The 22,669-nt window shown below is 46.1% G+C and overlaps 1 long non-coding RNA gene across 1 annotated transcript; it reads right to left on the bottom strand.

Annotated features, from left to right (window-relative positions):
- Positions 1 to 93: 93 nt before the first annotated feature.
- Positions 94 to 14,093, bottom strand: LOC119472202. The gene is made up of 3 exons (XR_005201322.1): positions 13,500 to 14,093; positions 10,482 to 10,485; positions 94 to 104 (listed from the first exon to the last, which is right to left on the bottom strand). It is a non-coding gene; the product is annotated as an uncharacterized LOC119472202 (long non-coding RNA).
- Between the last annotated feature and the right edge of the window lie 8,576 nt (positions 14,094 to 22,669).

The following is a 22,669-nucleotide window of genomic DNA, read 5'->3' on the forward strand; positions in this document are numbered from 1 at the left end:
AGTGTTGCCTGGGGCATGCAGGGGCTCAGCCCAGCAAGGCCACAGTCTGCGGAAGACCTTTTCCTGGAGGGCCATCTTGCGCTGCAGGGCCCTCTTCCTCCTCACTGAGGGAACTCTCTAAACCCCCTCGAAGTCAGGAACCCGGCTTGCTCAGGATTAAGTCAGCCTAGCTGTGGCCACCATCATTGCGGCCAGGGGTCCCCTTGGCTTCACATTTTGCAGCTTCCACCCTGGCAGTGTCTGGGCAGTGTCTGGGGGATGCTTGCTTTGCAGGAGAAAGCCCAGTGTCTGAGTGGGGCCTCAGAGACAGCCAGGACCCTCCCTACACAGCACTCCTCTGCCCTTCTGTCAGGTTGAGGGCAGAGAAAATTAACAGACCTCCCCAGGCTCGGTGGCTCACGCCTATAATCCCAGCACTTTGGGAGGCTGAGGTGGGTGGATCACGAGATCAGGAGATCGAGCCCATCCTGGCCAACATGGTGAAACTCCATCTCTACTAAAAGTATAAAAAAATAGCTGGGCATGGTGGCGGGCACCTGTAGTCCCAGCTACTTGGAAAGCTAAGACAGGAGACTCGCTTGAACCTGAGAGGCGGAGGTTGCAGTGAGCCAAGATCGTGCCATTGTTGGCAATTTCAACATTTTCTTGTTTGCTTATCTATATTTTCTCATTTTTCTACCATGGACATATATTATTTGCCTAATGAAAAGGAGGCATAAAATCGGGCTGAAGATCACTTTCTGCCTTTTATTTTTTTTGAGACAGAGTCTGACTCCATCACCAGGCGCCAGGCTGGAGTGCAGTGATGCCACCTCCACCTCCCGGGTTCAAGCAATTCTCCTGCCTCAGCCTCCTGAGTAGCTGGGACTAGAGGCACACGCCACCACGCCCAGCTAATTTTTTTTTTTTTTTTTTTTTGTATTTTTAGTAGAGACAGGGTTTCACTATGTTAGCCAGGATGGTCTCGATCTCTTGACCTCGTGATCCGCCCGCTCGGCCTCCCAAAGTGCTGGGATTACAGGCGTGAGCCACCGCGCCCGGCCACTTTCTGCCTTTTCATGGACTATTTCATTCCTGCTTTTCTACTGTGAAGATTTAATTTAGCTCAAAAATTCCACAACTATTTATGGAATGTTTATTTTGTGCCAAGCACTGTCCTAGGCACGGCAGGAAATGGAAAAATTAATGAGACATGATTGGACTTCTTCTGTCCTGTTGGGGAGACAGATATCCACACAAAGGACCCTACTGCCAGATGGTGTGGATTACAGGCGCCGAGACAGAAGTACAAGGTGCAAGGGGAGTTGAGTTAATTAATTAGTCAGCAAAACTGCTTTTTAAAGGAATCCTTGTCACTACTGCAAACACTTGTGCAGAATTAATCCCTCTGGCCTTGCCAAATTGCCACATCTCTGGTGGCCTGAGCTACATTGGTAAGTGGGACTTTTTGGTAAGGAGCTAATGGGTACTGGGTATCCACCATGTGATGGACATTGTGGTTTACATTCATTTAACCTTCACCACTGCCCGAGGCTAATTTAGTGCTTAATCGTGAGAAGGAGGGGAGAACAGAACACTGCGGAGAAGCCCAAGCTCTGCAGCCAAGCCACCTGGATTCCAATCCAGTTCTGCTGCTCACTAGTTATATAACTTCCAGCAAGTTTCTTAGCCTCTCTGCACCCCGATTTCCTAATCCATAAAATGGGGACAATAACAGTACACACCTTGTAGGATTTGTGGCCAGGACTAAACACATCATTGCACATGCAGAGTCCCTGACAAACAGAAAGCTCTCTAGGATGTTATTATTTTACATGTATATTCCACCAAGTAAATATTCATGCTACTTTGCATTTCCTTTTTTCATGCAATGCTTCCATTATTTTTCCTAAAGAGCCAACTTATGACAATGATTCCGCAAACATTTTTGATCGCCCACTAAGTATCTGACACTGTTTTGCTTGCTGTGAAAGCAAATATAAATAGCCATGACTCCACTCTGGGGCTGCTCATAGGTTAGTGAAGGAGAGAGAGAAATAACACAACAGGGCTGGTAATTAGTAACAGTGGTTGCCTAAGCTGCCCTAAAGTCCCAGAAAACATCTCTCTCTCTCCCTCTCTCTGTCTCTGGTTGTTAAAATGTGTTTCCCATTATCCTGTTTATAGTATTTGCTTGCAAAGGAAAGTGAAACTAACATCCTCTGGAAGTCTGGAATGTGCCTCCCATAGTGCGATCATCCATAAGAGCAGAAGGCTCCTCATGTGCCAGGCTCCATGCTGAGCACTGGATACACATTACCTCCTTTGTTCCTATAAATAAAGTACAGTTACTGTGGGAAGTAGAAAGTTCCTTTTTAAAGTTTTCTTTCTTGTTAAAGAATAAATCATAAGTGTGCTAATAACTTTGTTAAGCCCTATCCTCTGTAGCTGTTAGACATGCCAGGCATGTAGTACATTCTATGTCCTTGTACTTTAACCAAGATATTTGTGCTGAATGTGCTCACAGGCAGGTCCCAGCTCTCCATTGCTTTTACCTGTTTAGAAAAGTTTTAAGTTGTTAGCCAATAGGGTTTTAGTTTAGATTGTGAGGTCTGGCTCCAGCTAACGGAGATCAGTCACAGCAGTAAGGACAACCATAAATGTGTAAGGGACAAATTTGTGTGTTTTCCTTTGTTCATGGTACTCTCATGGCAAGACTGCTAACTGGAGTACCCTTTCTGCAGGAAGTAAAAAGAATGGCTTTGCTGAGAGATCCTTTGTCCCAAGTGCTAATTTTTCCTTGCAGCACCAAAAAGAAAAATTTTTTTTTTTTTTTTTTTTTTTTTTTTTTTTTGAGACGGAGTCTTGCTCTTGTTACCCAGGCTGGAGTGCAATGGCGCGATCTCGGCTCACAGCAACCTCCGCCTCCTGGGTTCAGGCAATTCTCCTGCCCCAGCCTCCTGAGCCGCTGGGATTACAGGCACGCGCCACCATGCCCAGCTAATTTTTTGTATTTTTAGTAGAGACGGGGTTTCACCATGTTGACCAGGATGGTCTCGATCTCTTGACCTCGTGATCCACCCGCCTCAGCCTCCCACAGTGCTGGGATTACAGGCTTGAGCCACCACACCCGGCAAGAAAAAATTTATACATAACAGTTATTATTATCCTCATTTTACATATAAGGAAACCGAGGTCCTTCCTTCTCTCTGAAGTCAAATAACTTTGCCTAGCTCATACCACCAAGAAATTACAGAGCTGCGGTTCAAACCCAAGCCCGTGTTCTCAACACAATGCCATATCTCCTCCCAGTGTAAAATTCTATATGCCATCTGATTTAATTCTTACAATAACTGAGATAGATGTTATCATGCCCACTTTTATGCATGAGAAAACTGGCATTTAAAACATTAAATTACTACCCCAAGGTCAAAGAGTTAGTAAGTGACAGGCCCACCTGCCTCCAAAGCCGTAGCTTTTGCCTAGATCATGCGAAGACTCCCTTTTCCTCCTACATTGGGTGAAGTTGAATTTTCACCCAGGCCTGCAAAAAAGCCCCCTGGATTAGACTAGAGCAGATGGGGATTCCAGTCTTGACTGCCACTTATTAGCACAGGCTTATCAGTAGACCTATTGCCTATAGTGGAGGGCTTGCAAGATGAGCTGAGAAGCTAGAGGTCATCCATGGAAGACGAAATGTGTGAATTAAGAAAACAACTTCAATCCCTTTACCAGTAGGAGCTTTCAAAAAATTGTAACCAGGAGAGTAATATGATCGCAACGGGGCTTCACAATATTACCCAATGCCAAGTTTAACAAACAGGTTAAAGTGAGGGAAGAGACCAACCATCAAGAAAAATACGATGAGGACAAGAGAAGGCTAATGGATTTGGAAAGTGAGGCACCAGTGATGATCTTGCCATGGCACTACCAGAGTGACATGAGTGGAAACCAGGCCACAAAGGCAGGAGGAAGGGGTAGGTCATGCCAAGGTGAAGAGCAATCACAATTCCAGGGAGATGCTTCCGGGTGGAGGGAAGGTCAGCAGGTTATGGGACAGGTTCAAGGAAAGTTGTATTTTCTTTCCCATCAGGTCAGAGACAGAAAGAAACATGTCAGTAGAGAAAAGAAATAAATGTGATTTAAAAAAAAAAAATGCTGAGTAGTGGGGAGAGTGGTTAAACAAGACCCTACGAGGCAGAAAGGACTCCCAGGAAAGGTAGACAAGGCTCACCTGGTCTCTCCCTTCCCTTCCCTTCCCTTCTGAGGCGAAGATACATGGATATATTTGGAAGTTTTAAGGTTTGGATACAGAGGCACATGAGTCAGGCCATACAGCTCTCCCCGTAAACTCAGCCAGCCTCATGTTCCCCACAAAATAGGAGATGACGTTATCAGCTATGAGAGAGATAGAGGGAAGAGAGACGGTGTTTGTCTGGGTGTCCCAAAACAGACTCCGCAGTGAGGATTTGGGACAATTAGTTTTTGTGGGAGTTGATTCCAGAAGCAACCATAAGGGAGTGGAGAGGTGAGATGGGAGGGAGGGTGCCCAGCAAAGGATGCCCTCTCAGGCCAGCGTCCACCATGATGGCTGCAGCTTTGTCCAATGGAGAACTCCAGGAACCAGCACAGAACACATCTCTCAGAAGTATCCTTCTAGAAAGGTGAGGGGCCCGGCGCATTGATCCACCAGCTCACACCAGTGATTGGTTTGGGAATGCTTCTTAGGGGCACACTGGGGGCAGTGCCATGGACATAGCCGCTCTGGCAGCCAGGTACAAGTGATTGGAAGCATGCCTGGAAAGAGCACAAGCTGAGAGGATATGGATCCAGCCTGAGAGCATCTGCTAGAGACAGGAACTTGGGTTTAAAAAATGTTTGCAATAGACAAAGTGAGCTGTGTAATAATGGTTCTTCAGGGGTACATAAGCAACAGTGTGTATAACCCATGTGCCCCACCATCGCCTTGGGCTGCTTTATCTTGGGGCAGATCCCAGGGATCGTGACAAGTTGACTCAAGGGAGGGAAGCAGGAGGGTAAAGAGGGTGCAATCAGCGCATGACTGGAGCTGACACAGCTGCCTGGTGGGCGCTGGAGCAAAGTTACAGCCTTAAGTAGAAGTTGATGGTGTGGCTGCGCCTTTAGAGCAGCAATGCATCCAGCACTTAGAGAGGAGAGGCCAGCCTGGTGGGAAGATCATCTTGTGGCTGTATCTCGAAGCTGTATTTGCAAAGAAGACAACTGTTTTCTCTTAGATTTTGGGAGAATTCACTGAGGGAAGGTACGGATGGAGAGCAGTGAGCTAGAGTCCACTCTCGAATTGCAATGAATTTTCCTTTGTGGTGCTTTGAGGGATCAAAGCAATAGATGGGCCATTGGTACGGATGTCACAGAAGAATAGCACGTGGAGGAAATGTTTGGTTTCAGTGATTCAGCCCTAAGGAGTGAGGAATTTGTTTGGTTAGACATACTGAAGATAAATACTATACTTCTGAGAATAAGACTAAAGTCCGTGAGTCTTGAAAGCCAATCTGCTGAGCTTCACTGAATCCCAGAAGCCCATGTGCCCCTTTTAACCATTTCCCACGTTGGTAAGACTTCGTGAGGGGTAGACACTCACTCTCTGATACGTTTGTCCCTTGCCTGGGGTTGGGGCAGTGTTTGGGGTTGGGGTAGAGTGAGGCATTGCCAACGCAGGATCGTGAGAGTTACGCTCAGAAATGGTATATCAATTCAATTCGGTCTCTATGAACCAGTCCTGTACAACCAGGTCTGAGGCTCTGTTGGTCTCCTGCCTACAGCCTCTGTGATATTTGTGGAGTGAGCATGCCATTAACTCAAGTTAAAGGCTATTGCAACTTATTTTTATGGTATGTATATTTTTATCACAATGAACAACCAAGAAAAGGCATTTAGTTGATGGGAGCAGAACAGTCACGCAGAAATTAGGACCACAGAGGAGCCATAAGCTGGCTGCCCTCCTGTCTCAGGAGGTGAGGAGGTGAAGTTTTCCGGGGAAGAACAGCTCCTGGTGCACAAGTATTTGGGCTAAGCGGAAGAGTAGATGGGCCTGAGCATGCCTGGGAAAGAAACCAGCTGCATGAGTCTTTGCTTAGAAAAAAAAGGAAAAAATGAAACCTTAGGATGTCAGCAATGGAAGAGACTAGAGAGAAGGGGGAAAAACCACAGGAGGGAGCAGTGGGGAGGGGCTCAGTTGGATGAGATATGCTTTGGGGTGGAGCTAGCATGGGAGAGATTACCAGGAGATTTTATTTATTTATTTATTTATTTATTTATTTATTTATTTATGACATGGAGCCTCACTCTGTTGCCCAAGCTAGAGTGCAGTGGCGCGATCTCTGCTCACTGCAACCTCCACCTCCCAGATCAAGCAATTCTCCTACCTTGGTGAAACCCCCCGTCTCTACTAAAAATACCAAAATTAGCCGGGCGTGGTGGCACACTCCTGTAATCCCAGCTACTTGACTCAGTCTCCCAAGTAGCTGGGATTACAGGCATGTGCCACCACGCCCGGCTAATTTTGGTATTTTTAGTAGAGACGGGGTTTCACCGTGTTGGCCAGGCTGGTCTTGATCTCCTGACCCTCAAGTGATCTGCCCACCTCAGCCTCCCAAAGTGCTAGGATTATAGGAGTGAGCTACCGCACCTTGCCAGGAGATTATTATTTTTTTAAGCAAATAGTTTAGAGAAGGCATCAAGATCTAGCTCTCGTTTTAAGTATCGTCTCTGCTGTGTTCCACAGTATGTGGCCATAAGAAACCTGTGACACCCTCCCCTGGGACTGTACCCACATCCCACATGGACAGATGCTCCACTCCTTCAGTCTTGGCAGTATTTCCTACAGCCCCTGGGTGAACTTCTCCAGCCGGCTGTGATCGACCTGGCTGAGGGCATGACCGTGGCTGAGACTCAGCTTTTCATGTTCCCAGCTCTGGCTCAGGAAGTCACCCTGAGGAAGCAGCAGATAAAGGAGAAATGTGGATGCATCCTTCCTGAGTATCGGCTCCCCTAGAGCGATGAAGACTCCATGGCCAGCACTCCAATATATTTTGAGCTGTGGGAATTAGAGTCTGGGGGAATTTGGGAGAAACAAGGCTTTTATCCTTAAGGAGTTTACAGCTTAAGGAGAGGGTATCATATTCCATAGCTGTGACAAATCAAAAAATTAAAAGAAGTCTTTCCAAGGATGGTGTTAATTTACACACCACGCAGAAAACTGACGGGTCTCAGGAAAACTAAAATGAGGAAAGCCAGCAGAGGCCCAGGCAGACGTCAAATTAATCTCTAGAAACAGAGGACAATCTGCTTTGGTTTGGCAAAATTAAAATAGAACTTAGATGAGCTTCAGTGTGAATGGAGGTGGGGAGAGTTCCTTTCTTTCTTTCTCTCTCTCCTTCTTTTTTAGACCAAGTTTCCCTCTTGTTGCCCAGGCTGGAGTGCAATGGCACGATCTCGGCTCACCGAAACCTCCACCTCCTGGGTTCAAGCCATTCACCTGTCTCAGCCTCCCGAGTAGCTGGGATTACAAGCATGTGCCACCACGCCAAGCCAATTTTGTATTTTTAGTAGAGACAGGTTTTCTCCATGTTGGTCAGCCCAGTCTTGAACTCCTGACCTCAGGTGATCCACTCGCCTCGGCCTCCCAAAGTGCTGGGATTACAGGCGTGAGCCACCGCGTTCAGCCCCTTTCTCTCTCTTAATGGGATATAAAACCCTCACTAGCCAACAAGCTCCGCCAAGAAAGACAATGCCACGTGCACTCATTCCCCTGGTGAGTTGTGGGACGTCTGGCCCTCAGCAGGGTCTCAGTTACTGTGTGTTGAACGAATGATGGATCCAATAAAAGAATAAAGAAATGGAAGAATGACTAGATAAAGCCCCATTCCAGCCCATGTTCCCCTGATGACAGTCATAAAATGAAGGACAGAGTGGACTGAATTATTATAGTGCTTTAACTTTGTTTAACTTTGTGAAAACACTATGTTTAGCTGGGATAATGAGAGCACTTGGACTGGTAATAAACAAATAAATGAGCAAAGAAATAACGTCTTGCACTGGAAGTGATTTACAGCTTAAAAAGCTATTACACACACATTTTTTCCATAAGAGCCTGTAAACCACCCTGTGGTACAGGCATGACAAGTATTACTTTCCCCTTTTGACGAACCAATGAAACTGCAATTTAAATAACTTAAATAACGACAATCACAGTGCTCAGGGTGGCAGAGGACAGATTTAAACCCAGGGCTGAGTCCAAACCCTCTTCTTGATCTGCTGGTTCTAGCTCTCATGGGGGCCTGCACTCTGGAAAAAATTATTCCACTCATGTGTTCAGCCTGGTCCACTCCTCTCCGAACCTTCTTTTTCAATCCAGGTATCCGGAAATAACATTTGGTCTTGTTTTATATGAGTTTTGAATTTTGCACAAATTATGCAATTAAATTACAAAATATGTAACACAAGCCTTCATGTCTTCTCCCAAAACCAAAAACATCCACTGATCACATCTGTGAATATGAGAAATTTCCCCGATGTTTTGGCCCTTCTCCCTTGTGTCATGCCTCCACTGTCTGGATCATTTCTTTTTCTTTTTTTTTTTTTTTTTTGAGACGGAGTCTTGCTCTGTTGCCCAGACTGGAGTGGAATGGTGCAATCTCCGCAGCTCACTGCAACCTCTGTCTCCTGGGTTCAAGCAATTCTCTTGCCTCAGGTTCCTGAGTAGCTGGGATTATAGGCATGCGCCACCACGCCCAGCTAATTTTTGTATTTTTAGTAGAGACCAGGTTTCACCATATTGGCCAGGCTGGTCTCAAACTCTTGACCTCAGGTGATCCACCCGCCTCAGCCTCCCAAAGTGCTGGGATTACAGCGTGAGCCACCACGCCCAGCGCTGTCTGGATCATTTACCTGCTCATCTCCCGCCACTTGTCATGCCGTCTGTGGCTTCACTCACTTCACTGTTCTCCTCTCCTTTACCCCAGGGCCCTGGAGTGGCTTTCTTTGAAGCTGGTGTCCACCCAGAGCTTTGGCCAGCTGGCCCCAGATAGCCTTCCAGTGGCCCATCAGAGAGCAGGCTGGCAGAGCCGTCACTCCCACCGTGGAATTCAGGTAACGTCCCCAGGGGCTGTTAGTGCACACATCTCATGAGCCACCTCTGCTCACCTGTCACTTTCTACTCTGTGGAGATGGACTTCCTTTGTCTTTCCTCTTTTCTTTCTTTTTAATTGCATGCCTAGTTTCCCAGGGGATTTTATAACCATTGCACTCTGCCATCTTCATTACTCTGCCCGTTTCACGGATCTCACTTAAACTTTTCTCTTCTGTCTCAGTTGGTGCCTTTTACACTTCAGTCCGTCTCCCATCCACTCAGCCTTCTTAGGGTGTTTGCTTCTTCCTGCCTGGCTGGATCCCAGGACGAACGTCAGAGACCCTCCAGTCCTGGGATTCCTAACTTGGAGCCCCTGGGGTCCATCAGTGAGGTTCACAGGTACATCAGTGAGTTTCACAGGCACATCAGTGGGGCAGCTGTGATGGTTTAAAGGCCCATGTCACATCTCCATTTTTCTGGGGAGAGAGTCCAGATTCCCATTTCCATCCCATTCCCAGACCCCTCATTTTGCAGATGCATAAACATAGGCCCAGAGCAAGCTGATGATTGGAGAGGAGAGCTGCTGTTTGGGGCAGCAGTCATGTGTGCTCTGCTGTTTCTCTGTGGCTTCCCCTGCCCTGGAGGTTTCCTGAAGGAAGAGAAGGCCCTTCCTTCCTCCTGGGCTTTTCCCTTTGTCTTCTTGCTTTTCCACATGGACACACACAGCACACCCATGGACACACATGTTAGGTACTTCCTTATACTTGTACTGCATTCAGGGCCGACTACATAATTTGTAAGGCCAAAAGCAAAATGGGAAGCAGAGCCCGGCAGGGGATGGGGAAGTAGAGCTCCTCTTCCTGTGGGTGAGCTACTGCCTCAAACTGTAGAGGACAGGCGATCTCCCCAGGGGTTGCAAACTTGACACCAGGATGCCAGGGTGCCAGGGTCTCTGGAATGAAGGTGAGTGAGAGGCTTGTACTCAGGTGTCCACTGCAAAAGCCACAGCATTGCAAGCCTGGGGAGGGATGTAACCTTGCCCCATGTGAAATACTGCGGAACATGCCCTGTCTGTGTCTTCACCCAGGCCAGCATGGACTAATGGTGGAATGTGGCCCATCAACACACTGGGTAGAGGGGAGCCACCACTATGGAGTTGGGGTGCGGAGGGGGAGGCCAGAGTGGGCTGTAGAAAACCCATCTCAGGGAGACAGTCGGGGGTGGACTGTAGGTGAGATGAGGCTTCAAGCCTCCTGTGCATTATCCCATTGGACTTGAATTATAAACACAGCTAAAGAAAAAGTATTAAGCCAGGCGCGGTGGCTCACGCCTGTAATCCCAGCAGTTTGGGAGGCTGAGGCGGGTGGATCACCTGAGGTCAGGAGTTCAAGACCAGCCTGACCAACATGGCGAAACTCTGTCTGTACTAAAAATACAAAAATCAGCCGGAAATGGTGGCAGGAGCCTGTAATCCCAGCCACTGGGGAGGCTGAGGCAGGAGAATCGCTTGAACCTGGAAGGCGGAGGTTGCAGTGAGCCGAGATCATGCATTGCACTCCAGCCTGGGCAACAAGAGTGAAACTCCATCTCAAAAACAAAAGAAAAGAAAAAGTATTAACGTTCTCGAGAAGGCAATAACAGAACATCAAACCCAAGCACAGGTCCTTCTGCATTAGCGCGTGCCATGAAGCTACTCTGACAGCATGTTTCAAAGCATGACAGCATCCTTGCCTTATGCAGACCCCTGGGCAGCCCTTTGAAGTCATTAGATCAGGTGCGCCTTAAGCCTCATCTTACAAACAAGACTTCAGACATTATGCATAGCCTAGGCACAAGAGTTCAGATAAACACATGGAAAAAGGACCGTGGTATGAAAATCTAGCTCAGCCACTTACATAACCCCCCTGGGCCTCAGTTTCCTAATTTGCCAAAGGGGACTAATCATCCCTTCCTCAGGGTGGTCATATGATTACAACAAATTGCATATGGAATGCATTCTATAGTGCCAGTGGCAGTCAGAGTGCTCAGTAAGTGTAGGTTTCATCTTTTCCCAAAATCCTATTCATGAATACCCTTCACTAATTTTCAATATTCACATGCCATGTGTACCACTATTGGCTTAATATTTTAAATTTAAATCTACCTAATTTTTACACTTTAATAAATTTACTTTATAGGGTAGCTTTATTCTAGTGTCAAAAATGAAAGATGAATATTGTTCATCTTAAATAGAAACTAATCATAAAAAATAAATACATGGACCAGGTACAGTGGCTCATACCTATAATCCCAGCACTTTGAAAGACCAAGGTGGGTGGATCAATTTAGGCCAGGAGATCGAGACAAACCTGGCCAACATGGCAAAACCCCATCTCTACTAAAAATACAAAAATTAGCTGTGCGTGGTGGCATGTGCCTGTTGTAGCCCCAGTGACTTGGGAGGCTGAGGCATGAGAATTACTTGAACCTGGGAGGTGGAGGTTACAGTGAGCCAAAATTGCACCACTGCACTCCAGCCTGGGCAACAGAGCAAGACTGTCTCAAAAAATAAGTAAACAAATAAATAAACACATGGAAAATGACAGTGGTATGAAAATCTAGCTGGAAAACTTGGCTAGCTTGGAGTCTGTACTTCCTCTTTGTTAAGGAAGGAAATTAGCAAGTGTTTAATACTTAGCACCCTCAAAACTTACTCTGCAGGGAATAATATGTCATTATTTAATTCAATAGTTTTTGGTCTGTTTGTTTGTTTGGAGACAGGGTCTCACTCTGTCACCAGGCTGGAGTGCAGTGGGTGATCATGGCTCACTGTAACCTCCAACTCCTAGCCTCCAGCATCCTCCCACCTCAGCCTCCTGAGTAGTTGAGACTACAGGCACATGCCACCATACCCGGCTAATTTTTGTATTTTTTCGTAGAGATGTGGTCTCCCTTTGTTGCCTAGGCTGGTCTTGAACTCTTGGCCTCAAGTGATGCTCCCACTTCAGTCTCTCAAAGTGCTGAGATTACAGTCATGAACCACCATGCCCAACCCATTCAATGTTCTTTAATGCCTCACTAGATCTGTACCAGTTAACATGTCTTGTACCATGATTTGCTGGCTATACTTTGGGAAGTACCATACATGAGGTTTGGAAGTGATAGAGTCAAAGTTCACAATACATGTGTCATGAATGCAAAAAATTAAAAACCCACACAAACCAATAGCAGATGCTCTTCACGGACACATGGATTGAAAGAATCCACAACAGCTCCTTGATAGTGACTGCCTCTGAAGAAGGAGAGAAGAAAGGGCTGAGGGCTGTGGTCAAACTTTATCATCAAAATGTTTAATTATTTTATCAAAAACGCTTGAAACAAATGAGAAAAATATGTCACAGTTGTTTATCCTGCATAACAAGGACATCTATATTTCCAAATCCTTATATGCATTTTAAACTTTGTTTCTAAAATTTAAAAGAAAATAAAGAGAAAGAAGAAAAAAAGTTTGATCAGGCAAAATGCTCCTAGAAATAGGTGCTGGGAAGAATTCAACATATGCTAATAAGTAAGGGACTGTATCAGTCAGCTTGGGCTGCTGTAACAAACAGCATAGACCGAGGTCAGGAGATTGTTCTATAAACAACATAAGTTTTATTTTTACAGTTCTGGAAGCTGAAAGTCCAAGATCAAGGTGTCAGTGGAGTTGTTGTCTTCCAAGATCTCGATGGTCCTTGGCTTGTAGATACCATCTTCTTCCTGCATCTTCACAGCATCTTCCCTCTGTACATTTCTGTGTCCCCATTTCCTTTTTTTTTTTTTTTTCCTGAGATGGAGTCTTGGTCTGTCACCCAGGCTGGAGTGCAATGGTGCAATCTCAACTCACTGCAACCTGTGCGTCCTGGGTTCAAGCGAGTCTTCTGCCTCAGCCTCCTGAGTAACTGAGATTACAGGAGCACACCACCACGCCCAGCTAAGTTTTGTATTTTTAGTAGACACAGGGTTTCACCATGTTGGTCAGGCTGCTTATTTCTTCTTATAAAGATACCAGTCAGATCGGAATAGGGGTCACCTTAATGACCTCATTTTAACTTAATCACCTCTTTAAAGGTTTTGTCTCTAAGTACATTCTAAGGTACTGGGGTTAGGTCTTTAGCATAGGAATTTTGGGGGGACACAAATCAGCCCATAACCGGGATTTTCACTGGTGCCCTGCTAACTTCCCTCTTCATCCGGGAGCCTCTCACCTCTCCTTACTGATTCTGCTGCTCTCCCCTCCTCTTTCCAACATCCAGGCAGGGCTTTCTGACTGCTCCACTGCCTGCCCCTTGCTGACCCTTCCCGGCTTCACCCCTGCTTTCTCCAGCCAATCTCCTTACCCAGCTCAGCCCTGCCCGCTGCCTGAGTCCACTTCCATCTGTGGAGCCTCCACTCAGGATCCCATAATTGCAGCCTCCACCCAAGCTCCACTCTGCAGCTCAGACTACCTGTTTATGAACAACAGCCAGAAGATGCTTCTCCCATGTCAGATCTGGCCATCAATGCCCATTCTCCCCTTTCTGGTCTCGCTTCTTGAGATGTGTCTGCCACGGCTATGTCTGTGGCATTTCTTTGCCCATGTTCTCTCTGTACCTCTTATCATTTTGAGGTCACAGGTTGTATCAGTCAGCATCCAATTAGGAAAGCAGAAAGCTCTCTAGACATTTACAGAGGGGAACTGTAACATATGGAACTGTTTCCATGGAGAGGAAATGCTGAGAGGGCAGAGGACGGTGAGGAGCATGGAGGTGGTAGGTCATGCGCACGAGGGTGACACCCTAGAGAAGGTGCAGCAACCTGACAGAGGGAACCCTGCTCACGGAGCTGCCACGCCGGCTCTGACTTGTGTAAGCCCCAGCTGTTAAGTGGAAGAACAATGACCTTCTACTACATCTAAGCCACTGTTACTTACAGTCTCTGTCAGGGCAGCCAAGCTCATACACAACGAATGCACCTTTTTTTTTTTTTTTAAGACAGAATCTCACTGTTGGCCAGGCTGGAGTGCAGTGGCACGATTTCAGCTCACTGCAACCTCTGCTTCCCAGGTTTAAGTGATTCTCCTGCCTCAGACCCCCGAGTAGCTGGGACTGCAGGCGCACTCCTGGCTCATTTTTTGTATTTTTAGTAGAAACGGGATTTCACCATGTCAGCCAGGCTGGTCTCAAACTCTTGAGTTCAAATGATTCACCCACCTCAGCCTCCCAAAGGTGCTGGGATTACAGATGTGAGCTACCTCGCCCGGCCACATCTTTTTTTATATTCCTTGTTTTGGGGCAATTTGCAGAGCTAAATTGCCTTTCCTGTCCCCTTCAGGTTGGTTTCAGAGCCATGGCCATGGCCTTGCCATGTGAAATAGATTTGGGGCACTCATTGCACTCAAATGAGCACTGGAGGTACAGTGACCAGATGTGTCTGTGTGTCCAGGAAAAAGGGGCTTCCTGGCACATGGGAGTTTCAGTGCTTACACAGGGAAAGTCCCCGGCAAACTGGAGTGGGTTGGTCATGCTACCTGCTCCTTGTGCTTGTAGCAAGCATGTTTCTCAAACAGAAAAGCACCTGTCCGAATCCCTGACCCTATCCCCAACCCCCTCCCCCGCCGTGCCCCTGCCACACCAGGATCCAAACCACTGTGCAGGCGGCCACCCTCATTGAGCCTGGGTACCTCTCACTCTCTGTGCTTGAGACACAGCAAGTTCTTCCCTGCCCACCACTTCATTCCTGAAGACAGTAAACACCGGCTCAGCTGCAGCCTGCCCAGAGTCACTACCCCGGTGCTATTCTGGCAGCCCTGGCCCTTTGCGCCTGAGTCATTCTCCAAGATAAATTCCACTTCTCTGGATCTGAGGCTCATGTCACACTCCTTGCTTCTAGGAACTTGCTTGACCACAAATATGATTCTCTGGTCCCATAGTCTCTGCTGAGCTTCTGTCCTCCTCTCTGGAGGAAAAACTCTGGCCTCCTCCTTAGCAGGGTCCATCTCTCATCCTGCTTTCAACAGGGTGCAGCTATTAATACATGCACTGGAAGGAACTGTGCACTGAGCTCAGTCCCCTGTGTTTGGAAACCTGCCTCTGTTATCTCCATAACATTGGGCAGGTTGTTTCATTCTACAGAGCCTCAGTTTTGGGGGGCTTAAAATGCCCTACGCCAAGGATATTCAAATCCGAATTTCTGGAACATACAAATGTTACCTTATTTGGAAAAAGGGTCTCTGTAGATATAACTAAGTTAAGGATCCTGAGATAAAAAGATTATTCTGGTGGAACCCCCAAAGGCCACCACAAATGTCCTTGTAAGAGGGAAGTAGAGGCAGATGACATACACAAAAGAGGGAGTCTAAGTGGCCCTAGAGACAGAGATTGGAGTGATGTGGCCACAAGTCAAAGAACACCAGCAGTCACCAGGCTGCGGAAGAAGCAAGGACTGATTTTGTCTTAGGGCCTCCCAAGGAAGCATGGTCCTGTTGTTATGGGCTGAATTGTGTCACCACCTACAAAGTAATATGTTGAAGCCCAACCCCCAGTGCCTCAGAGTGTAGGTATATTTGGAGATAAGGTCTTTAAAGAGGTGTGTGAGTTAAAATGAAGTTGTTAGGGTGGGACTCTGATTCAATGAGACTGATTTCCTTTTTTTTACTTTCTTTTTTTTTGTTGTTGAGACTGAGTCTTACTCTTGTCATCCAGCCTGGAGTGCAGTGGCATGATCTTGGCTCACTGCAACCTCCACCTCCCCAGTTCAAGTGATTCTCCTGCTTCAGCCTCCCGAGTAGCTGGGATTACAGGCTCATGCCACCACACGCCACTAATTTTTGTATTTTTAGTAGAGACCAGGCTAGCCTCGAGCTTCTGGCCTCAGGTGATCTGCCTGCCTCGGCCTCATGAAGTGCTGGGATTACAGGCATGAGCCACCACATGTGGCCAATGTCCTTATAAGAAGAAGAAGGGACAGAAGGCTGAGGCAGGAGAATCGCTTGAACCTGGGAGGCAGAGGTTGCAGTGAGCTGAGATAGTGACACTGCACTCCAGCCTGGGCGACAAAGCAAAACTTCATCTCAAGAAAAGAAAGGAAGGAAGGAGAGAGAAAGAGAGAAAGAGAGAGAGGGAGGGAGGGAAGGAAGGAGAGAAAGAAGGAAGGAAGGAAAGAGAGAGAGAGAGAGAGAAAGAAGAAAGAAAGAAAGAAAGAAAGAAAGAAAGAAAGAAAGAAAGAAAGAAAGAAAGAAAGAAAGAAAGAAAGAAAGGAAGGAAGGAAGGAAGGAAGGAAGGAAGGAAGGAAGGAAGGAAGGAAGGAAGGAAGGAAAGAAGGAAGAAAAGAAAGAAAGAAAGAAAACAGCAGGGATGTGTATACACAGAGGAAAGACCACGTGAGGATATAGAAGTGAGCAGGAGCCACCTGCAAGCCCAGGAGATAGGCCTCAGGAGAAAAGCCCCACCAACACCTTGATCTTGGACTTCCAGCCTCAGGAACCATGAGAAAGTAAATTTCTGTCTTTTAAGCTGCCCAGTCTGTGGTTCTTTGTTATGGCAACCTTAACAAACAGATACACCTGCCAACACCTTGATTACAGCCCTGCAATACTAATTTCAGATCTCTGGGCTTCAGAACTGCAAGAAAATACATCTCTGTTGTTTGAAACACCCCAGTTTATGGTATTTGTTGCAGTAGCGCCAGGCAGCTAGTACAGGTGGTAGACAGTACCTATCTCACAGGCTTCTTTGAAAGATGGAGGTCACAGGTGGACCTGCTTGGCTTTGTGTGAGTACCCTCTACATTTTCATGGCATCTGAATTCTCCTCTCATGGGGACTTTTCTGTATGCTTATTTTTTTGTCCAAGTAGAAGGCAAAGGAAAAAAAACAAAAAAGATACACATGCCTTGGTGCCATTTTGGATCATCTTGTCTCCTTTCTGTTTTGGTGCCTGTTTCCTGCCTGAATACTCCAGCTTCCTTCAGTGGGATCCAAATACTAGGGCTCCAGGTTAGCTAATAGCTAATTATTGACATATCTGCCTCATCACTTAGTGGTAATACAATAGCTGATGCTTATGGAATACTGATTCTGTGCCATGCCTTATGCTAAGTGCTTTACCTAAATTATTTCACATAATCCTCTGAGCATCGCTTTAATATGGACTACTATTATTCCAATTTTATACATAGGGAAATTGAGTCACAGAGAGGTTAAAGAGTTTGCCCAAGGAAATGACAGAGCTGGAAGACAAACTGAGGTTGTTGGTGCCCAAACCAACACCCTTACCCACTCTGACACCTTAGGAGGGAAGGGATCCATCTCATCTTAGTTAACTTTAATTCTCCACTGTGTGCTTGGGGCACAGTTTGGACTTAATGAAGGATGGATGGATGGATGGATGGATGAGTAAATGGCAGTTTGCATAGACCAAAGGAAAGTCAAGAAGTTGCTCTTCAGGGCCCTGCTCTGTCCAGCTTCTCTTTAGCGTGACTCTCCTGCTATTGCCACCATGACAGTCGCGATCTATCCACTGTCCTGTGTGGCCCAGACCCACACCACACTCTCTGTGTTCTCTGCCTCTTTTATTCTGGGGCGGGGAGAGGCTGAGTTGAGCAGCAGCACCGGAGATCCCTTACTTCTCCATTCACTCAGCAATGGCCTCATCTCCTTGTGGATGGAAGAGACTTTAATTCTTAGGAGCCTAGTGAGAGAAGTCTAGATCCAATGAGATTAGAGAAATTGTGAGGGGCTGTGGACACACCAGACATGACTGCTATCCCAATTTACAGAAGAGGACTTAGGTACTCCTTCAAAACCTCTAGCCTTAGGTCTAGAGATGATAAAATACCCAAAGCCACAGAGAACTTGATGCTAAAAATCTTTTTAAAAGAATGTAGAATTAGCATAATAACTAGAACCTGGGAAAAAAATGGAACAAACTATTTCTTACTTGTCTAGAATAAACTAAGGGCTGATATAGTCAATGCAAAAAAAAAAGAGAGAGAGAAAGAAAAGAAAACTTGATGCGATTTTTGATTCCCAATGAGGTGCTGTTTTCAACATATCAAGTCAATAAGAAAGCAATCCAATCTAGAAGAGAGAAGATGGGACTTCAGAGCCTGGTTACAAGTTCCAATTCTTACGGAAATTCCCTGAGCCTGAGCTCCTTGGCCCATGCAATGCAGGAAGACTATCTACCCACCACGGGCCAGGCTCTCCAGCCCTGAGAGACTTCTGAGAGAGAGGTTTTGATTTCAGAACTACATACGTGAGAAATCGACAAGTTGTAGTCTTGTCAGGGCTCACTGTACCTGCCAATCTCGGACCTTTGTGGGAAGAGGGCAGTTTCCTATTAGTGACAAGGAAAGGTCCTGAAAACCTTGGCTCTGCATCAGTGACAGCTGCATCTGTCTACAGATCAGAACTGAAAAAATGAAGAAAAAGTAGCGGCTTAATTGAAACGCCTCCCTATCTGAGTAACACCCTATATCATCACTTTGTAGTCAAGAAAATATTTACCTGGCAATTATATTTTGACATAGTCAGCTGTCCCTCCTTTGTGATGAATGCCTGATCACTATGGAAAATAATCTCTTCTCTAAACTGTGTATTTCACGATTTAAACCCTGCCAGAAATGTGTGCCCATGTCCATTTTCTTCTCCATAGTTTAAAACACACTTGAATAGAGGAAAACGATGCTTTTTTTTGACACAGGATCTTGCTTTGTCGCCCAGGCTGGAGTTCAGTGGCACAGTCTCAGCTCACCGCAACATCAACCTCCTGGACTCAAGCTGTCTTCTGACCTCAGCCTCCTGAGTAGCTGAGACCACGGGCACGCACCACCATATCTGGATAATATTTTGTAATTTTTGTAGATATGGAGTTTTGCCATATTGCCCAGCTGGTCTCAAACCCCTAAGCTCAAGCAATCCACCTGCCCCGGCCTCTGCAAATGTTGGGATTACAGGCGTGAGCCCCTATACCTGGCCCAAACGATGATTTAAATAGAGATCTGCAACCATGTTTTCATTGAACATAAAACAGGCCAGCCCCAATGTCTTAATTACAAGCTCCTAGAGCAGGTTTCTCAGCAGCGGCACTAGTGACATTTTGGGCTAGATCACCCTTCGTTTTGGGGGCTGTTCCATGCTTTGTAGGATGTTGGGCAGCATCACTGACCTCTGCCCACTGGATGCCTGTAGCACCTCTCCTTCAAGTCAGGGCAATAAAAAGTCTGCAGACATTGACAAACATCCCCGAAGATGTGGCGTGGGGCTGGGGCGACAAAATCACACCAAATGAAAACTACTGTCCTAAAGGGAGAGCCTGGGCCTGGGGGATTCTCTTTGCCCTGCCTCACCTGAAATTAAGTACTTTATAGAAATGCTTTTATGGCAATGCGGCTGAATTAAACATAGCGGTAGGGGTTGGGTGAGCATGGAGGAAAAAATATATATCATATGCCTCCAATACACGAAATGTACACATCTGAAAAGACTGTTTGCAAAGCTAGTTTCTGGAACATGATGCACAGTGAGTTTGTCCTGGGATTTCAATATTTAGTTAGGCATGTATGGCAACGCTGCAAAGTAGATCAGCTGCGACTGTTTGTGACTTCATGTGCCCGTCTTTAAAAATGGCTGCTCTCCCAGACAAGTCGTCCTCCGACGTTGTTTGCTGTTATTCCATTTTGCCGCAAAGGGAAAAAGAGTTTCCACTGTAGAAATTCCTCACCAACTTGTTAAAATTTATGGAGAATGTTTTGAGTCTATGGCACGTATAAAACTGGTATGGGAAGCTTGGGGAAGGGTGGGAAGAAGCCAGGGTTGCTTAGGGCAGAAGATGGTCCTCTACATTTGACTAAGCTGGTGCTGGAAGCCACATCTAGCAGCATGATGTGCTTGAATCTCCTGGCAGTTGGGAGGGAGCCAATTATGGTTTGGAATAACTGGCTTAGTGGGAAGAGGCTTGGACTGGAAGTCAAGAGTCCTGGGTTCCTATCCTGGGTCCCTTTAGGGTCCAACATTATGATAATGGCTACTAATGAATCATGCCTCCCCTGTACCCTCCCCCCGTCACTCTCTCAGTTTACAGGGGCATGTATTGAGAGATGGAATCTATTTTTCCATTCTTTGGACATGGGTTGCCCTTGTGGCTGGCTTCGATCAATAGAATATGGCAGAAATGTTACTGTGAATCTCTGAGCTAGTCTTTAAGGGACCTTGCATTGCAGGTGTTACTTTCACTCTCTTGGGACACTGTCATTGCCATGTTTAGAGGCGAGGTCTAGCCTCCTTCAGGATAAAGGAGACGGAGGCCCAGCCGGCTGCACAAACCTGCCTGCTGCATGCAGCTGCACAGGGAGCCCCATGAGGCCAAGAGAAGACTTGTCCGGTAAACCCACAAAACTGGGAAAACTAATAAATCATACTTGTTTGATGCCGCTAAGTTTTGAAGTGGCTTGTTACACAGCAATAGATAGATGAGCAGCTTGTTGAAAGGTCGTTTTTAAGAAACACCTTATAAGCAACCTCCTGCATGTTTATCACATCCCAACAAAACTCCCCTCCCTTCCCCTACTGATAATACTTTTTCTCTCAAACTAGAACAAACTTTCAGCCTTTTTTCTATCCAAGGGGCTATACCTAGGTTCATTTTCTCTCTTCCATCCTTGGGGCTGGGACCTGTAGGGATACAATAAAGGTGTGAGGCAAAGTCACCTTCAGTCTCTAGTTGGGGAGGTGGGTGGCAGAGTGTGTCTCCTGAGAAAAACAGAACTTTCATCTCAGAAAAAATTTCAGTTTGTCTAGGCTGCTAAGGAAGATGTCTTCAAGAAGGAGGATGCCTTTCCTGACCGCATGACCAACCAAAGAAAATGACCAGGCATGGTGAGGCATCCCTGTAGTCCCAGCTATTTGGGAGGCTGAAATGGGAGGACTGTTTGAACCTGTTGAGCCCAGAGGTTGAGGCTGCAGTGAGCCATAGTTGTGCCACTGCACTCCAGCCTGAGCAAGAGAGTAAGACTCTGTCTGAAAGAAAGAAAGAAAGAGAAAGAAAGAAAGAAAGAAGAAAGAAAGAGAGAGAAAGAGAAAGAAGGAAAGGAAGAAAGGAAAGGGAAAGAAAGACAGAAAGACAGAAGGGAGGAAGGGAGGGAGGAAGGGGAAAAGAAAACTGTAGATACTGAATAGCGACATGGGTGATCTGCTTATTGCTAAGATATCAATTATACCTTGGTCTTTTCCTTCTCTGCTTCATCCCTAATCTCTATTCTATGAAGTTTAGAATGTAGTTATTCTAACACTCTCTATTTCCTAAGGACCCACAAAAGGAAACAGAATAAAGTCCATGAAGACTTTCTGAGGAGTTGATCTACTGACGGTCCATCTCCAGTCCACCGAAGGTGAGAGGGCCTGTGTGGATAATCATGATATGTCTTCCTATGACCTTGACATGTTCCTGATTGTATTACTTTTTTTCCATAGCACATAAAACATTCTGCAGAAATCAGAGAAAGCAAGATTATCTTATGAGAAACACAATCTCTTGCCTTAAAGATGAAAGGACTGTCAGATATGTCCTCTGATTGAGGACACCGGGTATGTTATTTCCTGCCACAGCACATTGGGGGGCTCACACTTTTCCACTGCCATCAGCTTAGGAAGCAACTGAATTTGTTGTTTATCTTTGCAAGAGGGAGAAGCTTAGCATCAGTGAAGATACTGGTATTTGGTAGGTACTCATTTAATCTCTGATCAATCTTACAGAATGAGTTACAGTATTCTCTCCCTTGGGGCTGCATTTTGCCCCAGTGGTGTCAATTGGAGGCCACAGATCCACAGAAACTTTTGGCTCATTCTCAGTCCTTCATGGGGCTGTTTGCTGCCTTGCAACTCTAATAATCTGTAGGTCTAGTCAAAGTGTCACCCTCTCTCTAGGACTCAGTGCTTTGATCTGTAAAAAGAAGAGATTGGGCCAGAGGATTTCTGTTTCCACAGAATAATCTAGTTCAATATTTTGAGTCTGTGGTTGCCTTCAGACTAGCAAGAACTTTAAAACTGGTTTCATGATTTTGGATATTCTGGAAGTTTCGATTGTTTTAAAGAAGATTAGAGGTTCTGGGGCTGGGTAATTTTTTGTCTGAGCTACACCCGATCTATCTGGACAGAACCTACACAGTTGTCTTCCCACCAACTGGTAGACCTCCAGATACACAAATACTGCATAGGCTGTGGGTCAGAGAGCAAAAGCTAATTGCTGCACTGGAGTCTGAGCCTAAGGACTGACTTGGGTCCCAGCAGGAGCTATCCAACACTTTGGCTATCAAAAAAATTACATATACTTGATAAACCTGGATAACGTTAATAATAATCACAATAATAATAACTATTTCTCTTTTTTTGAGACGGAGTTTCACTCTTGTTGCCCAGGCTGGAATGAAATGAAGAGATCACAGCTCATAGCAACCTCCACCTCCCAGGTTTTAAGCCATTCTCCTGCCTCAGCTTCCTGAATAGCTGGGATTACAGGCATTGTGCCACCACGCCCAGCTAATTTTTGTATTTTTAGTAGAGACAGGGTTTCTCCATGTTGGTGA

Source organism: Cebus imitator, unplaced genomic scaffold (genome assembly GCF_001604975.1).
Source record: "Cebus imitator isolate Cc_AM_T3 unplaced genomic scaffold, Cebus_imitator-1.0 Scaffold89, whole genome shotgun sequence".
Lineage (NCBI taxonomy): Eukaryota > Metazoa > Chordata > Mammalia > Primates > Cebidae > Cebus > Cebus imitator.